The sequence below is a fragment of the Misgurnus anguillicaudatus genome, chromosome 1 (assembly GCF_027580225.2).
Source record: "Misgurnus anguillicaudatus chromosome 1, ASM2758022v2, whole genome shotgun sequence".
NCBI classification, from domain to species: Eukaryota; Metazoa; Chordata; class Actinopteri; order Cypriniformes; family Cobitidae; genus Misgurnus; species Misgurnus anguillicaudatus.
Genome location: NC_073337.2, coordinates 5,077,431 through 5,096,269, shown reverse-complemented (window position 1 = coordinate 5,096,269; position 18,839 = coordinate 5,077,431). Strand labels below are relative to the sequence as shown.

General features: G+C 35.0%; 1 long non-coding RNA gene across 6 annotated transcripts; it reads right to left on the bottom strand.

The window, feature by feature from the left end:
• Positions 1-908: 908 nt before the first annotated feature.
• LOC141350532 (uncharacterized) lies at positions 909-17,257 on the bottom strand. 6 transcript variants are annotated; one of them, XR_012358602.1, is made up of 4 exons: positions 17,160-17,174; positions 6,760-6,801; positions 1,806-2,133; positions 909-1,735 (listed from the first exon to the last, which is right to left on the bottom strand). It is a non-coding gene; the product is annotated as an uncharacterized lncRNA (long non-coding RNA). The 6 variants fall into 6 exon arrangements; XR_012358576.1 differs by lacking the exon at positions 6,760-6,801 and having other exon boundaries at positions 17,160-17,257; XR_012358596.1 differs by lacking the exon at positions 17,160-17,174 and having other exon boundaries at positions 6,760-8,147.
• Positions 17,258-18,839: the final 1,582 nt, after the last annotated feature.

Below are 18,839 nucleotides of genomic sequence, written 5' to 3'. Positions count from 1 at the left end.
GTGAAGGTATAAAATGCTTTCAGATTCTCCTACTAGTTTAAAATAAACAGGTAGGATGACCTGAAGGTGCAAACTGCTTTCAGGTTGTCCTACTAGTTTAAATTAAACAAGTAGGATGTCCTGAAGGTGCAAAATGCTTTCAGATTGTCCTACTAGTATAAATAAACATGGAGGATAACCTGACTGTACCAAATGCTGTCAGATTGTCCTACTAGTATAGATTAAACAGGTAAGATCACCTGAAAGTACAAAATGCTTTCAGATTGTCCTACTAGTATAAATTAAACAGGTAGGATGACCTGAAGGTGCAAAATGCTTTCAGATTGTCCTACTAGTATAAGTTAAACAGGTAGGATGACCTGAAGGTGCAAAATGTTTTCAGATAGTCCTACTAGTATAAATAAACATGGAGGATAACCTGACTGTACCAAATGCTGTCAGATTGTCCTACTAGTATAAGTTAAACAGGTAGGATGGCCTGAAGGTGCAAAATGCTTTCAGATTGTCCTACTAGTATAAGTTAAACAGGTAGGATGACCTGAAGGTGCAAAATGTTTTCAGATAGTCCTACTATTATAAATTAAACAAGTAGGATGACCTGAAAGTGCAAAATGCTTTCAGATTATCCTACTTTTTTTGGCCCGCCACCACCCCCCCTCTTCGGAGGACAACTTTATTTTTTAATACAGCAAATTATCTACACAATATGTTACAATAAAGACAATAGATTTATATACACACTGCATTATTTCTCCTACCATAAACATTCACCCAGTTTAGTAAGACCCTAGGTACTTAAGGAGAGGAGGGATTATAGTACAACCTACAGAGTAGGTAGGATAACCTGACTGTACAAAATTGTTTTAGATTGTCCTACCTGTATAAATTAAAGAGGTCGGATGACCTGAAGGTGTGGTTATCTGTCGTCGTCATCATCTGTTTACCTACAAGGAAAGTAAAGTTAATCATCTTGTTATATCTGGGACATTAAAGAAGTGTTTGTGCGGAGATTACCTGTGTTCATCAACCAATCATCTTCTGCAGATCTATATCATCTGCTGTTAAACTGCTAGTTTAAATTAAACAGGAAGGATGACCTGAAAGTGCTAAATGCATTCACATTGTCCTACTAGTTTAAATTAAACAGGTAGGATGACCTGAAGGTGCAAAATGCTTTCAGGTTGTCCTACTAGTATAAATTAAACGGGTAGGATGACCTGAAGGTGCAAAATGCTTTCAGATTGTGCTACTAGTATAAATAAACATGGAGGATAACCTGACTGTACCAAATGCTGTCAGATTGTCCTACTAGTATAAATTAAACAGGTAGGATGACCTGACTGTACAAAATGCTGTCAGATTGTCCTACTAGTATAAATTAAACAGGTAGGATGACCTGAAAGTGCAAAATGCCTTCAGATCGTCCCACCAGTATAGATTAAACAGGTAGGACGACCTGAAAGTGCAAAACGCCTTCAGATTGCCCCACTAGTATAAATTTAAAATGTAGGATGACCTGAAGGCGCAAAATGCCTCCAGGTTGTCCTACTAGTTTAAATTAAACAGGTAGGATGACCTGAAGGTACAAAATGCTTTCAGATTCTCCTACTAGTATAAATAAACATGGAGGATAACCTGACTGTACCAAATGCTGTCAGATTGTCCTACTGGTATAAAATAAACAGGTAGGATGACCTGAAGGTATGGTTATCTGTCGTCGTCATCATCTGTGTACCTACAAGGAAAGTAAAGTTAATTGTCTTGTTATATCTGGGACATTAAAGAAGTGTATATGAGGAGATTACCTGTGTTCATCAACCAATCATCTTCTCCCGAACTATACCATCTGCTGTTTAACTGCTCATGTCTAATAAAAACTCACTTTTTTAAATTCTTTCTCTCATTTGGTCTGTGGTATCATAACACCTAATAGTATACAACGAACAGGTAGGATTTTATACTACATAAGACAGATCTGATTTTGCTGCTAGTATAAAACAGACGTAGGATGACCTGAAAGCGCAAAATGCTGTCAGATTGTCCTACTAGTATAAATTAAATGGGTAGGATGACCTGAAGGTGCAAGATGCTTTCAGATTGTCCTACTTACTGCTACTACTAGGCACCAAAGTGCTGTACATGAAAGAGAAAAAAACAAAAATAAATACATAAAATTCATTGTCATAGAAATTCCAACACATTATTAAAAGCCAAGGAAAATAAATACGTTTTTAACATTCTCTGAAAAGACCCTAGATTAGGAGATAGGATTAGGAGTTTTTATGGACAGGGGAAGCTCATTCCATAGTCTAGCGCAGTGGTTCTCAAACTGGGGGCCGGGGTCCCCAGGGGGGCCGCGAGATGGTGCCAGGGGGGCCCCAGTTTTATGACATTTTATAAAATAAATTAATTTATCATGAATTCTATGCAATTAAACCTAAAAAAATAAGTATACTAACCAACAGCACTACTTTGTATAATTCAATATGTTTTGTTTAATTAAAATTGAGTTTTAGAACAGTTTTTTGCCATAAATTTTCTTTGGAGGGGCCGCGAAGGAATGTGCCGTACACAAGGGGGGCCGCACGCTGAAAAAGTTTGAGAACCACTGGTCTAGGGGTAGCCACAAAAAAGATCTATCTCTTCTTCAATTCAAGCATGATCGAGGAATCGTCAGGCACAGTTGATTCTTAGAGCGAAAAGATCTCAAAGGTTGATGTAGACCAGTGGTTTTCAATTCCAGTCCTCGGCCCCCCCTCCCAGAACATTTTAGGCTCTGTTTACACGTACATGGTTATTTTTAAAAACTGAGAGATTTACCTTCGTTTGTGCCCCTCGTTTACACGCAAACGGAGAACTCGCCTCTGAAACCGATTGTTTCTAAAAACTCCGGCCAGAGTGGAGATCTTGAAAACCTTCGGTTGCACGGTTGCATGTAAAGTGAGACAAACGGATGTTTAAGCAGGCAACGTCACTGAGTATGCGCCAGAGCTCGCACCTACGTCAAAAGTGCGACCCATGTTTACATGTGACTGCTACTCTGAATGCTTCCAAGATCACATTTATGTTCCTGCAAACTCGTTTCGTGTGTTTGTATTTGCAAATACAGCTGCTCCATTATGTCGAGGAGCAGAGACGAGTGCTCGGAGGTCAGCAATTTAACGCGTGTTTGACTTCATGCGGCGCTGCAAGAACCGACGGACGGATGATTTCAAAGTACCGCGAGAGCGATTCGAAATTAGACATCTACGTGTGATTCCTCAACTCGCTCTCGCGGTACGTTGACGTCATCAATCACCTACTGCAACAACTCCTCCCTCCAACATGAAGAACCAGTTCACGTCACCACCAGCGCTGCCGGTGATTGGCTTACGTGGGCTTGAGCGTCTCTTGACGGCAAATATGCACGGGTACGTGTAAATAAACACTTTTCTGAAAACTGACATGTGTGCACGATATAATTTTTGAAACCGGAGAGGTTGAAATGTCCGTTTATGAAAATAGCCGCCCATGTGTAAACATAGCCTTAGATGTCTCCACATATAAAAACACCTGATTCCGATCATCAGCTCGTTAGTGTGTTAATTAAGGAGCCGATGAGTGAAATCAGGTGTTTCATATAAGGAGACATCTAAAACACCCCCCCCCCCCATGCTAATACTACCTCCAAATCTAATCCTAAACTTTTTGGCATTTGCTATTCACCTTATTTTTCACGACAACATGGGCGGCGCCATTGCGCTATTTTTGTCAAGGTTCTTCCGGCCGCATAGACGATGAGCAGCTGAGGCAGTGACTGAAGGCGACGCGTTAAGCTTAAAAAGCTCACTCGAGCGCCTTTATGTTTCTTCTTACCAATTTTAAGCCAACTGAGGAACACCCTTATCCCAAGTAATGGTTCGACTACGATGTTCCGGTAACTTTAAACCATGCCGGGTGTTGAAAAGGTGGCCAGTTTTAGGTAAGCTATCTCAGCTAACTTTGTGCTCGTTCGCCTAAAGTTAGATTTGTGAAGTCCGTTCTACAAATACACTTAAGATCAGTAACGTTAGTTTATAAAATGCAACTATTTGAATGGTTTTAATTGTCCACCTATATTTTTATATTTACGATAGTACAACGAGATATTATAGTACATTACATTCTTACAGTAGCCCACGTGATTCCTACAAGTTACTGCAGATTTCAGATGCTAGAATGTCAGTTCATTTCTCATTCAGATATTGATAATGACCTATTAAACAACGTATTATTTAACACTGAAGTTAAAGGTTGTGTGTATAATGTTACTGTCTCTTTTTAATGCATCTCTCTCTTACACACTGTTCTGTTTTAGTATGTGTGCCATTTATATGTTAATTCTCATGATGCAAGTTTATTTTAAATACTAACATAAAAATGTTTATGGTTATATTGTTTTCACAGATGCATTGATGTGTAGTGATGCAGTGGACAACTGTGAGGATGATACAATCAACATGTTCCTAAACTGTGATGCAGAAACACAATGGGAGGATCCATCCGTCTCTGACCACAACTACACTTTAAAATCACAACTCAACCTGAAGCAACATACATCTGATATGGGAAAACAATGGTGCGGTTTCCCTGACAGAGCTTATGCTGGTCCCAGGCTAAAATGCATATTTGAGCTACAATCATTTAAAAACACCTTGTACTGACATACCTCAACATATATGAGTGTCATTGTTTTGTCACAAGATGCGCACCAGTCTTGTTTTTTTTTGTAGGGTTTGTTTGTAAAAACTAAAATGTCCTAATATAATTAAATCCTAGTCCTGTAAACCCTGTCCGAGATACTGCTTCAATGTGTTGAGCTGGCACAAATGTACATATCTCTGCTGAGAAACAACCATCTTTGTCAGCTTTACACAGGGTTGATATTGCATCCATTACACAGTCGCCAAGCACTTTACTTTACATACACCAACAGCTTCCAGATAAACACTTGGGTTCAGCTCCTGATGACTCTTATAAAGCTGTGTCTTAATTTATTGCAGGGTGGTCTTGCTTTACATGTTGTAAAGTTACATTAAACCTTCATATGTGATCAGATGTCATGCAGTGATATTAAACATTTACAGTGTGATCAGATGTTGTCCAATTATATTAAACCTTTACAATGTGATCAGATGTTGTGCAATTATATTAAACCTTTACTATGTGATCAGCTGTTACCTGTCATGCAGTTATATTAAACATTTACTATGTGTAACCTGCCATGCAGTTATATAAACCTGTGATCAGATATTATCTGTAAGGAATTTCTTAAACCATATGTAAGCTTTGTAGATTCCACTTAAAAGGATTTATGTCTGCTGATTTGAATGAATAAGTGTTGGCAAGTTTGCAAATGAATTCTATCATGGTACATTACCACATAAAAACGAAATAGTTATTGGACTGGCTAAGGTGCACATTTGCTTTAAAAAAGACGAAATCACTGTATAAATATTGGTAGGCATAAGTACTTTAATAATTTCCAATGCTGCTCCATCAACTCCTGACAGGACGAGTTAATATGTCCCATAGGTTACTTGCCGCGGCCGCTTCATATCGTCTAACCACGAGACGATTGATGGGACAATATAAGACTATCCGAGCGTCGTATGAAGTTTTAACCGTGCTCCTAATTTAAAACATTTACAGCAGTAGCGATATTTGTCATTTCGCTTAAGTTATTGTAAACTACAAAAAATCTTCTAAACACAGAATGCACTGTGCCATATTAGCAGCGGAAGTCGGTTGACAAAATGCGGAAGAGCGAAGAATTAAAAAGGGGCGTGGCGGAATAAGGTGAATATGCCTTTTAGACAAAACCCACAGTTGCAGCTGGCAAATTCAATGTCATCACTTCCAGACTGGCTGTCTTAAATAGAGAAATAAAGTCCTCCCTTGATTCGCATTGTTCACTCATTTATAAATACGTAAATAAAGTATCATAATTTTCCTCAGGGGTTTAGTTTTATGTGCAAACATGTAAGCTTACACGAAATATGTTTAACTTAAATAATTATCAGATTAACAAAACAAATCAAAAAGTAGCCTAACCTATATGATTTTCTGACTGAATGTTTTTTACTCTTATCTGTATGACCACAATTTAAGGTGCAAGTTGTGATGCAAGCTAATCATCGTATCCCACTAAACACAGGACGTCGGGTTGACGTGCAGATCATGTCTATATTGGGTCCGTCGGTCCATGACCAATTCTGGACATCTATTCGACGTCCAAACTAGGTCCACTATTTAGACATCCAACCATGACCCTACTTGGACCTCATATTTATGGCAACATTTGATGTTTGAACTGGGTAATATTTTGGACGTCATTTGGACGTCATATTTACGGGCAACATTTGATGTTTGAACTGGGTGATTCTTTGGATGTCATTTGGACGTCTATGACAGACCTATGTCCACTGATCAAACTGTAAAAAAACGTGATCTCTGTAGACAGCCTAGGCTCCATGAACTGCAATAAAAACAAAGTCGCCAAACCTACCACCAGAAATGATAACAAACTGTTCCAGCCAATAAACGACAAGAAGGATTTGGGGGTGGGGGTTAGGCGCATTTATAAAAGCACGGAAGGGAGGGGAAGTCGTTAGCTATGCTCCGTTTGTTTGAAAACAGTTCAAACATCAACAAAAAGTAACGTCAAACATTTGCTTAGAGCGCCTTTAAATGAAGATAATTGTCCAAAACCAAAAGGTACGATAAATACTAAATACTTACATGAGACTGCAAGACATTAATAGAGTAAAAGCTACATTATTCCTATAGAAAGAGAAAGACGTTAGTAATATTGAACTTGAGGCAGACAGAGAGACTGTGTTCCATCTGTTTATAGACAGAACAGCAGGGCACGCAGGCGGGTAAAACGCATAATATTTAATGTAATGTAATTTAATGTAACGGGTAAAATAATATTAACGTGTCATTTCCAGGTTGGGAATCAATTAGGCATCAATAAGGAATAATTTTTTATGTCAATCGGACGGGAAGTGGAATTGAATGATGCTGATGTCAGATAACGGGCAGGGTGTTCAGGTTATGACTCTTAAAGTAGTAAAAAAATGACGCCTAAAGTAGTAAAAAATATTTTAAGGAAATACATTTAAAAAAAAACAAAGAATAGCAATATAGGCTATATTTGTATTTTAAATTGAATTGGGTTGTGTTTTAGAATCAAAGAAAATTAACTAACCCTGGGATTGTTTTCATGCAGTGAAGTGCATTAAGCCTCTTAACATTAATATAATTGTTGTTTTTTAAGGATGCTCCGATCGATCGGCCGCCAATCGTAATTGGGCGGTAACGGCATTAAGTGACGCGATCGGCACTCGCTAAATTTTCCGATCTCATGAGCCGATCTTTCTGTTTACTTTTGTCATCATAGCTTTCCTGAGGCGGCTGCAATTAGAGACCATTTTACACAGTGCGAGCATTTTGTAACCCGTTGCTCATGTGTGACGTGCACATTTGGATTTCTCTCTCTGCCTTTACAGAGATATGCGTATTTTCTATGAGGACGCGCTCCGGTCCTCAGCGTGATGCGTCTTCACATCCCTATCAAACAGCGAATACAACACATATCTATCAAGGACAATTGCATTCTTATGCCGAAAGTTTATTACTTGCATTCATTTTAAAGTTTTGAAGGTTTAAACTTCCATTTTCCTCACAGCTGCTCTTGTTTGCGGACACCCGCCGCACGCATACACAGCAGCCGGTCATCAGTGCACGAGAAGAGAACGATCTCTCCCACGTCTTAAAGCTACATCCTAATTCATCTCTCAATAAAATTATTCTCTGCTCATCACTGAAGAACTGTTGCACTTCATACGAATGCATGTATATTTAATTCATACAGTAAAGACTGTGAAGTGTTTTATTTTAACAGACATAAACCTTTTTAAAGGGATATTACATTTCTCTTTGCAAGAAGAAATATTTGTTGTGCTTATTTATTTGATTCTCTATTAAAACAATAATATACCTTATTTATAGTTAGTTTTATTTCTACAAATGGTGTAAACTCCTACCTGTTTATTTTATACTACATAAGACAATCTGATTTTTGCACGGTCGCATCCTACCTGTTTATTTTATACTACATAAGACAATCTGATTTTTGCAAGGTCGCATCCTACCTGTTTATTTTATACTACATAAGACAATCTGATTTTTTCACAGTCGCATCCTACCTGTTTATTTTATACTACATAAGACAATCTGATTTTTGCACGGTCGCATCCTACCTGTTTATTTTATAATACATAAGACAATCTGATTTTTGCATGGTCGCATCCTGTTTATTTTATACTACATAATACAATCTGATTTTTGCAAGGTCGCATCCTACCTGTTTATTTTATACTACATAAGACAATCTGATTTTTTCACAGTCGCATCCTACCTGTTTATTTTATACTACATAAGACAATCTGATTTTTAAACGTCACATCCTACCTGTTTATTTTATACTACATAAGACAATCTGATTTTTGCACGGTCGCATCCTACCTGTTTATTTTATACTACATAAGACAATCTGATTTTTGCACAGTCGCATTCTGTTTATTTTATACTACATAAGACAATCTTATTTTTGCACGGTCGCATCCTACCTGTTTATTTTATACTACATAAGACAATCTGATTTTTGCACGGTCGCATCTTACCTGTTTATTTTATACTACATAAGACAATCTGATTTTTGCACAGTCGCATTCTGTTTATTTTATACTACATAAGACAATCTTATTTTTGCACGGTCGCATCCTACCTGTTTATTTTATACTACATAAGACAATCTGATTTTTGCACGGTCGCATCTTACCTGTTTATTTTATACTACATAAGACAATCTGATTTTTGCACGGTCGCATCCTACCTGTTTATTTTATACTACATAATACAATCTGATTTTTGCACAGTCGCATTCTGTTTATTTTATACTACATAAGACAATCTTATTTTTGCACGGTCGCATCCTACCTGTTTATTTTATACTACATAAGACAATCTGATTTTTGCACGGTCGCATCTTACCTGTTTATTTTATACTACATAAGACAATCTGATTTTTGCACGGTCGCATCCTACCTGTTTATTTTATACTACATAAGACAATCTGATTTTTTCACGGTCGCATCCTACCTGTTTATTTTATACTACATAAGACAATCTGATTTTTGCACAGTCGCATCTTACCTGTTTATTTTATACTACATAAGACAATCTGATTTTTAACCGTCACATCCTACCTGTTTATTTTATACTACATAAGACAATCAGATTTTTGAATGGTCGCATCCTGTTTATTTTATACTACATAATACAATCTGATTTTTGCACGGTCGCATTCTACCTGTTTATTTTATACTACATAAGACAATCTGATTTTTAACCGTCACATCCTACCTGTTTATTTTATACTACATAATACAATCAGATTTTTGCACAGTCGCATTCTGTTTATTTTATACTACATAATACAATCTGATTTTTGCACAGTCGCATTCTGTTTATTTTATAATACATAAGACAATCTGATTTTTAAACATCACATCCTACCTGTTTATTTTATACTACATAAGACAATCTGATTTTTGCACGGTCGCATTCTACCTGTTTATTTTATACTACATAATGCAATCTTATTTTTGCAAGGTCACATTCTGTTTATTTTATACTACATAATACAATCAGATTTTTGCACAGTCGCATTCTGTTTATTTTATACTACATAATACAATCTGATTTTTGCACAGTCGCATTCTGTTTATTTTATACTACATAATACAATCTGATTTTTGCACAGTCGCATTCTGTTTATTTTATACTACATAATGCAATCTTATTTTTGCAAGGTCACATTCTGTTTATTTTATACTACATAATACAATCAGATTTTTGCACAGTCGCATTCTGTTTATTTTATACTACATAAGACAATCTTATTTTCAACCGTCACATCCTACCTGTTTATTTTATACTACATAAGACAATCAGATTTTTGAATGGTCGCATCCTGTTTATTTATACTACATAATACAATCTGATTTTTGCACGGTCGCATTCTACCTGTTTATTTTATACTACATAATACAATCTTATTTTTGCACGGTCACATTCTGTTTATTTTATACTACATAAGACAATCAGATTTTTGCACAGTCACATTCTGTTTATTTTATACTACATAATACAATCTGATTTTTGCACAGTCGCATTCTGTTTATTTTATACTACATAATACAATCTGATTTTTGCACGGTCGCATTCTACCTGTTTTTTATACTACATAAGACAATCTGATTTTTAACCGTCGCATCCTACCTGTTTATTTTATACTACATAATGCAATCTTATTTTTGCAAGGTAACATTCTTTTTATTTTATACTACATAATACAATCAGATTTTTGCACAGTCGCATTCTGTTTATTTTATACTACATAATACAATCTGATTTTTGCACGGTCGCATTCTACCTGTTTTTTATACTACATAATACAATCTGATTTTTGCACGGTCGCATTCTACCTGTTTTTTATACTACATAAGACAATCTTATTTTCAACCGTCACATCCTACCTGTTTATTTTATACTACATAAGACAATCTGATTTTTAAACGTCACATCCTACCTGTTTATTTTATACTACATAAGACAATCTGATTTTTGCACGGTCGCATCCTACCTGTTTATTTTATACTACATAATACAATCTGATTTTTGCACGGTCGCATATTACCTGTTTATTTTATACTACATAAGACAATCTGATTTTTGCACGGTCGCATCCTACCTGTTTATTTTATACTACATAATACAATCAGATTTTTTGCAAGGTCGCATCCTACCTGTTTATTTTATACTACATAAGACAATCAGATTTTTGCACGGTCGCATCCTACCTGTTTATTTTATACTACATAATACAATCTGATTTTTTCACGGTCGCATCCTACCTGTTTATTTTATACTACATAAGACAATCTGATTTTTTCACGGTCGCATCCTACCTGTTTATTTTATACTACATAAGACAATCTGATTTTTTCACAGTCGCATCCTACCTGTTTATTTTATACTACATAAGACAATCTGATTTTTTCACGGTCGCATCCTACCTGTTTATTTTATACTACATAAGACAATCTGATTTTTTCACGGTCGCATCCTACCTGTTTATTTTATACTACATAAGACAATCTGATTTTTTCACAGTCGCATCCTACCTGTTATAATACAATCTGATTTTTTACCGTCACATCCTACCTGTTTGTTTTATACTACATAAGACAATCAGATTTTTGAATGGTCGCATCCTGTTTATTTTATACTACATAATACAATCTGATTTTTGCACGGTCGCATCTTACCTGTTTATTTTATACTACATAAGACAATCTGATTTTTGCACGGTCGCATCCTACCTGTTTATTTTATACTACATAATACAATCAGATTTTTTGCAAGGTCGCATCCTACCTGTTTATTTTATACTACATAAGACAATCAGATTTTTGAATGGTCGCATCCTGTTTATTTTATACTACATAATACAATCTGATTTTTGCACGGTCGCATCTTACCTGTTTATTTTATACTACATAAGACAATCTGATTTTTGCACGGTCGCATTCTACCTGTTTATTTTATACTACATAATGCAATCTTATTTTTGCAAGGTCACATTCTGTTTATTTTATACTACATAATACAATCAGATTTTTGCACAGTCGCATTCTGTTTATTTTATACTACATAATACAATCAGATTTTTGCACAGTCACATTCTGTTTATTTTATACTACATAATACAATCAGATTTTTGCACAGTCGCATTCTGTTTATTTTATACTACATAAGACAATCTTATTTTCAACCGTCACATCCTACCTGTTTATTTTATACTACATAAGACAATCTGATTTTTAAACGTCACATCCTACCTGTTTATTTTATACTACATAATACAATCTGATTTTTGCATGGTCGCATATTACCTGTTTATTTTATACTACATAAGACAATCTGATTTTTGCACGGTCGCATCCTACCTGTTTATTTTATACTACATAAGACGATCTGATTTTTGCACGGTCGCATCCTACCTGTTTATTTTATAATACATAAGACAATCTGATTTTTTCACGGTCGCATCTTACCTGTTTATTTTATACTACATAAGACAATCTGATTTTTGCACGGTCGCATCCTACCTGTTTATTTTATACTACATAAGACAATCTGATTTTTGCACAGTCGCATCTTACCTGTTTATTTTATACTACATAAGACAATCTGATTTTTGCACGGTCGCATCCTACCTGTTTATTTTATACTACATAAGACAATCTGATTTTTGCACGGTCGCATCCTACCTGTTTATTTTATACTACATAATACAATCTGATTTTTAATCGTCACATCCTACCTGTTTATTTTATACTACATAAGACAATCTGATTTTTGCACGGTCGCATCCTACCTGTTTATTTTATACTACATAAGACAATCTGATTTTTGCACGGTCGCATCCTACCTGTTTATTTTATACTACATAATACAATCTGATTTTTAATCGTCACATCCTACCTGTTTATTTTATACTACATAATACAATCAGATTTTTGCACGGTCGCATTCTACCTGTTTATTTTATACTACATAATACAATCAGATTTTTGCACAGTCACATTCTGTTTATTTTATACTACATAATACAATCTGATTTTTGCACAGTCGCATTCTGTTTATTTTATACTACATAATACAATCTGATTTTTGCACGGTCGCATTCTACCTGTTTTTTATACTACATAAGACAATCTGATTTTTAACCGTCACATCCTACCTGTTTATTTTATACCAAAACAATCTGATTTTTGCACGGTCGCATCCTACCTGTTTATTTTATACTACATAATGCAATCTTATTTTTGCAAGGTCACATTCTTTTTATTTTATACTACATAAGACAATCTGATTTTTGCACAGTCGCATTCTGTTTATTTTATACTACATAATACAATCTGATTTTTGCACGGTCGCATTCTACCTGTTTTTTATACTACATAATACAATCTGATTTTTGCACGGTCGCATTCTACCTGTTTTTTATACTACATAAGACAATCTTATTTTCAACCGTCACATCCTACCTGTTTATTTTATACTACATAAGACAATCTGATTTTTAAACGTCACATCCTACCTGTTTATTTTATACTACATAAGAAAATCTGATTTTTGCACGGTCGCATCCTACCTGTTTATTTTATACTACATAATACAATCTGATTTTTGCATGGTCGCATATTACCTGTTTATTTTATACTACATAAGACAATCTGATTTTTGCACAGTCGCATCTTACCTGTTTATTTTATACTACATAAGACAATCTGATTTTGCACGGTCGCATCCTACCTGTTTATTTTATACTACATAAGACAATCTGATTTTTTCACGGTCGCATCCTACCTGTTTATTTTATACTACATAATACAATCTGATTTTTAATCGTCACATCCTACCTGTTTATTTTATACTACATAAGACAATCAGATTTTTGAATGGTCGCATCCTACCTGTTTATTTTATACTACATAATACAATCTGATTTATGCACGGTCGCATCCTACCTGTTTATTTTATACTACATAAGACAATCTGATTTTTTCACGGTCGCATCCTACCTGTTTATTTTATACTACATAATACAATCTGATTTTTAATCGTCGCATCCTACCTGTTTATTTTATACTACATAATACAATCTGATTTTTGCACGGTCGCATTCTACCTGTTTATTTTATACTACATAATACAATCTTATTTTTGCACGGTCACATTCTGTTTATTTTATACTACATAATACAATCAGATTTTTGCACAGTCACATTCTGTTTATTTTATACTACATAATACAATCTGATTTTTGCACAGTCGCATTCTGTTTATTTTATACTACATAATACAATCTGATTTTTGCACGGTCGCATCCTACCTGTTTATTTTATACTACATTAGACAATCTGATTTTTGCGCGGTCACATCATATTTAATACAATTATTTTATCCACTATAAAATCATTGTACCAGTACCTAATTAGAATCTAGGGCAAGGCTGCACTAAATAATTAACGTAGTCACAAACGCAAAGTAGAAACCCACATTGGGATTTTTAGTGAGTTTGGATTGAAAAAAATGGGTATAATTTTGCGCTATGGTAGGAAAATCTGACAGTGTAGGTGAGACAAATGGACAAATATGCATATTAATTTAGGTTACATACATTTAAAACGTTAAGAACTTTTTTTGTGTGATGAACTTGATGAAAGTTTTAAGACTTTAGATGTTTAAAAAATAAGATTGTATACTTGCACTACATGTAAATTAAATGAGTTTGTGCATCAATGCGATTGTAGTGGATTATTTCACATTAAATTAGTACATTTAGGGGGTCAGGCTAAGACAGGCCTAAACTTTAGCAACACATAACAAACCACAAACAGACTTTTAATGGGAAATATTGGCTGCGTCCAAAACTCTAAATTGCTGCCTTCTGAGGCAGCTTTCCAAGGCAGGAAGGTATCAAGGCATGTCCGAATTCAATATTAGGTTTACTTTCTGTCTCTTGAGATACCTATGCGTGGGCTAACAATAAGAATGTGATTGGTCGAGCCTGGTCAAGTTCGAAAAAATAAAATGGCGGCCAAGTGTACGACTGGAGCACAAGTTTAGTGTAAATAAAGGTAGATTTTCATTTTTTACACCTTTTAATTGCATTTCTAGCGAGAAATTAGTATTGTAGTTTTCAAATATGTGATTAGTTATCACAAAGGCGCTCTCTGTTTATATTTTAAACACGCTGCCTTTGAAATGTGTCCGAAAGTCTTTCTCTGAGCTGCCTTCATGCCTCCGAAGTCATTGCCTCATGAGGCAGCGAGGCAACGAGTCATTGTTTTCATAATGCAGATTCATCCATTATTTTGTAATTATGGCTGTACATAGTGCATATTTATGCATAAAACGTATGGGTGTTTTTGGCACTGTGGTTCTGCTGTTTAGTTCAATTAAATGCAATAAATAAATGTATTAATAAAATGCATATTTTCACACGTTCCAAGATTAATAATAACTGAAAGTGATAAAGATGCCATCTTCCATCAGATGTTCATATTAACAACAAAAAGAAAGGGACACTGAGTCAGAATGCACTTTATCAAAATTTTGTGGGTTAAAATGATCTACAAAACAGATATCTGTCAAATGTGCTGCATGGACGTATACAACCCCCCCCCCCCCCAAAAAAAATACAATGTAAATCAAACAATGTATTTAACACAAGTTACATAATAATATATGAGCATTTTTGACATGACTCTCCCATTCATTAAACTTTTATGTCTATAGTTTCTGTCTTTAGTTCAAACTAATGATTAAACCTGTCTGAGATGGATATTAGTTAGTTAAAAAGATATGGGAAATAAATCAAAGCTTCTTTAAAACCTGAATTTTTTTTTACTGAAATACAGTACGTAACATGCATAATAATTTGGAACACAGTATAGATAAGAATTGATAAATGAGATTAAATTAGTTTATATGAAAGGTTTTACTGGATGGATGTGTGGATAAAGATCATGTGTGCACATGAGCCACATTCAGCTCTGTTGTGTTGATTAGTCAAATGTTTTGTAGAGATTTACTTTTGTACCAGCTATTATGGCAACCCAAATTATGCCAGATTTCCTTTTGGATTTCTCAATAAACATTAACTAGCCAGTCAAAACGACACACTCGCAATACGACTTCCATTAGCGTTATGGCTTACCGGAGGTTATACACGAGCACAAAGATGGCGGCGACCTCATTTACGTAAAAAATAAAGTGGATAACGTGTCGATTTTATATATAAATATAACACAACTTGCTACCACAATGTCAATACGCATTGATTAAACAACTTATCTGGAAAATTTGTATATTTATAAGAAAAAACTTCCGCTGATGTTTTGTATTATATCAACAGAAGCACATTTGCGCTTCCAAAGCGCCCTCAAGTGCTCGTTTTTAGAACGACGCCTGGCCTGTTTAACCCCCTAAAAAAGTATTTTGTGGAGTACGTGATCTTGAACCAAAATGATAAATGATTCACTTATGTACTGTTCGTTGCATATTAATGTTCCATTGTGTTTGCTTGTATTTTGTATTAGTCATTAAATTGTATTGTGTTTTAGAAGTGAAGAAAATGCCGTGAAATTAACTAATCCCATATATGTGAGTAAAATTTTCAACATGGTTAAATGCTAAAACTAAGAGCTTCAAAAATCCTTTAAAATGGCACTAAGACCACGTCTATGGGTTCAAGAATAACAAAATAAAAACTGGCCATTTGAAACTCGAAAGTTATCACTTTATTTTGTCCTATTGTTTTCCATTTTGCGGTTTGTAAAACTCCGGTGCGCGTTGTTCAAAATCATTGAAATTTCGTTCATTTGTAGTTTAGCAATTCAACTAAATGTCCATTACAATTTCAAGACTGTTTTTACTTTGCATTTCGCCTGAGGAAATCCGAAGTTGCGTTGGGCGGAACCAAACTGATAGCCGCGACAGCGTAGATATACGTAACTTAAGTTACCTAACGTTACATACAAGTTAGTGGGTATATTAATGCATTTAATCCCTAAGGACGCTTTAATATTGGATTGCAATCTTTTTGATTAATTTAAATTAGCTTTAGTTTGCTGTTAAAATCGCAATACTTGTTACAACGATAGCAAACCCAGTTTAATATAATTGTGAAAAATATAAAGTGTCTAAATTGTAAATTCTTTATTACGGATAAATTACCACAGACGCTTGTTATTACGGGTAATTTAATTAACGTTACTCAAACTGGAAAACACAACAGAAATAAGCAATAAGTTACCTCATGAATTTAACGAAGCCTTAACGGCTTATTTAAAAATTACATTATGCCAACAGTTGAATTTGTATAAGTTAGCATATTAACGTTACATTATTAATTACAAATCTCTATTTACCCTTTTTCACGTTAAAATATAAACTAACCATCAGATACATAAGAAAAAAAAAATTTTGTACAGTACCTGCAATTTTCGCGTAGATGCTGTCGAAAGCACTCCGAGTTTATACCAGAATCGTCCGGCGCGATCCAGCTGCTTCTTCGGTTGCCTAGACGATTAAAGTAAACTAAAACAATCCTGTGCGTGACGTCACGCGTCTAAATTCCATTACATCAAACTTCAATAAAGGTGTTATTAGCATTCGCATTGTTGTGTAAAAACCTGACAGCATTTATCTTAGGAAATTATTATAGCAATTTCTTTTAATTGCTATAATAAATGTGCTATTATTTTTAAATTCGGAACAAATAAACCATGTTGTTTTTTATTATTTTAATTACTATAATAAATTTGCTATTTTTAAAGTTGGCATTAGTCTATAATAATTAATTTTACCTAAAAATTGGCTTTTATCTCTCAGCTGAGCTCTTTTCTAAAAAGATTGGCTTAATTTCGTTTCTAACTGTCTGAACAATTTTTTTTGGGGGGGGGGCTTTTAAAAAAAAAATGTACTAACCCTACTGACAAATCCAGCAAAGACCAGCATAAGCTGGTTTTAGCTGGTTTAAGGTGGCAGTGCTGGTCTAAGCTGGTCCTCTTAACCTGGCAAAGCTGGTCAAGCTGGTCTTCCAGCCTGACCAGCAAAGTCCAGCTAGATCATCTTAAAAAGTGACAAAAACACAGCTAGACCAGCTTGCTACACTAGCAAAAACCAAACTAAGAGACCAGCTAAAACCAGCTCATGCTGGATTTTCCAGTAGGGAAGCCTTTTCGCATTTATGGACATTATGACATAAAGTGTGTGTTATAAAGCCCTCAGAATGTAAGCAAAACCTGACCCAAATACTAGTATCCAGGGCAACGTAATCTTACTTTAACCTTACAATGTTAAATCCAGAAGCTTCACAAAAATGAAGAGACATAAATCTGAGTCACTTCCTATGCTATATATTTTCAGCAAATGAGAAAACTCATGAATTAAGTGCTAGAACAGAATCACAAATGCAGTGTTTTATAAACAGTTTTTTTATTTACACACACACACACACACACACACACACACACACACACACACACACACACACACACAGTTTGTTTTCTTTATAACTAAAACAAGACGACACTGTGCTTTTCAACTTTGTTTTTGGGTGTTGCCGTCTGCAAATTTCTAATTTTTTCAACATAAGACAGACAAAAATTATATTAAAAACAATTGCCAAAAGGCTTTTCATCATAAGATCGGTCACTTTTAATATCCTCTGCTTGCACATTTCTGAAGATCTCAAGTTTAGTTTAGTTCAATTTAATGATGTTAACAGGGATGGTTGTGTTGTACATCATAGAAGACAATGTCCATGGCGTCCATGGGCTACAGGTGTTTTTGTGGTAAAACAGTATAAATACCTTTGATGATTTTCTCTGCGATGCTGTCAGGGCCAGACTTGCCCTGCAGGTACTAAGTAGTGGTCGAAATGAGATTTATCATCTCTTTCAATGCACTCAAATGTCTATACGTTATCAAAACTGTACATAATTTTAATGCATAGTATAAGTAGGCAAATTGAGATGCAGGCTTGGTTTGTCTGTGTGCGTCTGGATTGCCTTCAAATACGATTTTGCTTGGGAAATCTTTAAAGAGCACATAACATTAGAGTAACGTTACCATGGTCCACGTGTCGTTTGGTTTCATGCCATTAGGTAACT